Source organism: Sinocyclocheilus anshuiensis, unplaced genomic scaffold (genome assembly GCF_001515605.1).
Source record: "Sinocyclocheilus anshuiensis isolate Anshui unplaced genomic scaffold, SAMN03320099.WGS_v1.1 scaffold643, whole genome shotgun sequence".
Lineage (NCBI taxonomy): Eukaryota > Metazoa > Chordata > Actinopteri > Cypriniformes > Cyprinidae > Sinocyclocheilus > Sinocyclocheilus anshuiensis.
The window spans coordinates 1,066,817-1,070,149 of NW_015551067.1; the positions used below are offsets into that span (position 1 = coordinate 1,066,817).

A 3,333-nucleotide genomic window follows, 5' to 3' on the forward strand; every position below is an offset into this window, starting at 1 on the left:
GCCACTCATCATTACAAATATCCACTGTACCAAACTATTACAGTGTACCATGTTTTTTTTTTCTTTTTTTTTAGCTATATCACAGTTATTTTATAAATACAATATAGCTATATATAAATATATAAAATAGCTATATAACAGTTATTTTTGTAAGGCAAATAATAAAAAAAATATTAAATATTACATTTTATATGCAAGGTATTTTATTAGTATTTTTATATTTCTCATTTAAGTTATCCAGTGTACCAACCATATGTTCCCTTTCAGTAGGTCACTCTCACTGTCACGTCGGTGATGACTGACGAATTGGGATCTCCCCAGAGAGACCAATCCACTTCGAGTGTAACTAAACGAGCCAATGGACATTGGCATGCGGATTTAGCATCTGCCTGCCAAACCCCGCAGCGCGGGTATAAGAGGCAGCAGGTGCACCGCATTAATTCATCCTTTCGCTTTGGAGCCGAGCGGTGGTACATCTCTACTGCTCTCTACTTCTGTGTTGCGGAGAGACAAGCAAGTGCGGGCGTTACGGCACAGCAGCGGTGGTCACGATCTCACGAAAAAAAAAAAAAAAGATTGTCCTCGTGCAGACAGCCACACCAGGAGTGTGCGGTGGCCAGCTCCCCTGCGTGCTTCAGCACAAAACGAGCAATCTCTGAAAGAGCAACACGGGTTATCGCATCTTTTTAAAGATGTCTTATCACCCGTCTGTTTCTGGATGTGGTCGCTATCTGGCGCCTCAGGACGGTCACAATAGCTGCCTCACGTGTTTGGGCATTAGTCATGCTGAGGAGGCGTTCGTGGATGGTGCATGTTCTTCTTGTGGGGACATGACCATCTCGGAGCTGCATAAAAGACTCCGCTACGTCAAACGTGGCAGAGTCCCTCTGCCTCTGCCGCGATCCAGCGCTCGTCCCGGCACCCGGGGCGGCGCTGCGTCCGGTGGAGCCAGAGGTGATTTGAGGGTTACTGTGAAGGCTTCCCCAGAGGGAGTTCCTCACCCCTCAAGCACTCCGCAGCCGGTGGAGCGGCCGGAGGGGCGCGCTGGCTCCTCTACAGGATGGAGGGAGCTGGCCGTTTCCTTCAGTTCACCGCCTGGAGACCAGATGTCGATCGCTGCATCGGAGGGCGAGCTCTCTCTCTCCAGGGATGATGACCCGGCTGCGTTGCCCCCTTCGGGTGTGGCAGCGTTGTCCGAGCCAGACCCAGAGATGACGGCTATGCTTTCCCGGGCCGCCAAGAATGTCGGGTGCTGGCCCCTCTACAGGATGGAGGGAGCTGGCCGTTTCCTTCAGTTCACCGCCTGGAGACCAGATGTCGATCGCTGCATCGGAGGGCGAGCTCTCTCTCTCCAGGGATGATGACCCGGCTGCGTTGCCCCCTTCGGGTGTGGCAGCGTTGTCCGAGCCAGACCCAGAGATGACGGCTATGCTTTCCCGGGCCGGTGAAAATGTCGGGCTCGTGTGGAATTCTCCACCGCGTCTTGATACTTCCAGGCTGGATGAATGGTTTCTCGGTGGGGGTCGCGCTGGTTCTCCGGTGCCATTCTTCCCGGAGGTGCATGAGTAGCTTACAAGATCGTGGAAGGCACATTTTACTGCCCGAAACAAATCTTGTAGCTCCTCCGCTCTCACCACCCTCGATGGTGGGGCCGCTTTGGGGTACACGGGCATTCCCTGTTTGGAGTGGTCTGTGGCCATGCAACTGTGTCCAATGGCCGCTTCCACTCTGCGGGGTGACCCATGTCTCACCTCACGGGCCTGTAAGTATTCATCAGGCTTAACTGACAGTGCTTACAGAGCTTGTGGGGAGGCGGCTTCTGCCCTCCATGCCATGGCGTTACTGCAGGTCCATCAGGCCAAAGCCCTGAAAGACCTGCACGAGGGTGATCATGACCTGGCGGTTCTACATGAACTGCGTGCTGCGACGGACCTCTCGCTTCGAGCGGCGAAGGTGACCGCACAGTCTCTGGGTCGTGCGATGTCCACGATAGTGGTCCAGGAGCGCCAAGCGCCATCTGGTCTGGCCGACATGAAGGAGCATGATAAGGTACAGTTCTCAGTCAGACTGTGGCGATCAGCGATCAAATGCGCCGGAGGAAACCTGCTGCTTCCACGCAGCTGCAGCAGCCTTCCACCAGGCAGCATCGTGGAGCCGGTCGCAGGCACGACCCAGAGACTGTGCGGTCACCTTCGTCGCTCGAAGCGCGAGGTAACAACCCCGTCCAGGCCCCCGCCAAACCCGGCAGAAAGCGCAAGTGCAAGAGGCCCTGAGACGGGCGACCCGAAGATGGAGGAGACTGCTCATCGGGGGATGGGGATCGCACCACTCCCTCCCCTCCCTCCCCCCCGGGTGGAGAATCTTTTGTTTTGCTCTGTCTTTGTTCCGCCGCTGGCCCAGCAGCCAGCGCAGCCAGCGACTTGAATAAAAAAATAGTTTCCTCGGTCTCTGGGTCTCAAGAGGAGGAGAGTGGTGAACCGTGCATCACGGAATCACTTCCTTCATCCTCTCTCGCCAGCGGGCAGCAGTGGGTTGCCCAAGAGCACCCCTCCTGCCCATTCGTGGAACCAGGTAAGGGCTGTAGCACTCGAGTCCCCACTTCATGTCGTCACACGCCGGGCTGTCACAATAATCAAAGCCGGGCTCCTGCGTTCCCTCCCGCACAGGGATGAATCAGGTGAGTGTTACACTTCACACCCAGACTACGCCCTCTGCCGTCACAGGCCCTGGGCCGAGTCCCTGTGTTCCACCACGCTGCCCCACTGCGGGTACGTCAGTGGCTCCGTTGGTTCCACTGGCACGGTCTCTCGGAGCCTGGTTATCGCTCCCCAGTCCATCTCGGTGGCTCCTGCGGACCATCAGACTCGGCTATGCGATTCAGTTCGCCCAGCGTCCCCCCAAGTTCAGTCTTGCGTGCGGAAATCGCAGTCCTGCTGGCGAAGTACGCGATAGAGCCGGTCCCTCCAGCCGATATGAGGACAGGGTTTAACAGCCCTTATTTCATTGTGCCCAAGACAAGCGGTGGGGTACAGCTTTTCTTGGATCTGCGAGTTTTGAACTGTGCGCTTCACAAGCTGCCGTTCAAGATGTTGATGCAGAAACGCATTTTCGAGTGCATCCGTCCCCAAGATTGGTTTGCAGCGATCCACCTGAAGGACGTGTACTTTCATGTCTCGATCCTCCCGCGACACAGGCCATTCCTGTGGTTTGCATTTGAGGGTCGAGCATATCAGTACAAGGTCCTGCCCTTCGGGCTCTCCCTGTCACCTCGCATCTTCACCAAAGTCGGGGAGGCAGCCCTTGTTCATTTGAGAGAACGGGGGGTGGCCATCC

At 55.7% G+C, this 3,333-nt stretch overlaps 1 pseudogene; it reads left to right on the forward strand.

The window, feature by feature from the left end:
* The window catches only part of LOC107662145 (ryanodine receptor 1-like), a 113,019-nt pseudogene that overhangs the window by 17,971 nt on the left and 91,715 nt on the right, over positions 1 to 3,333 (forward strand).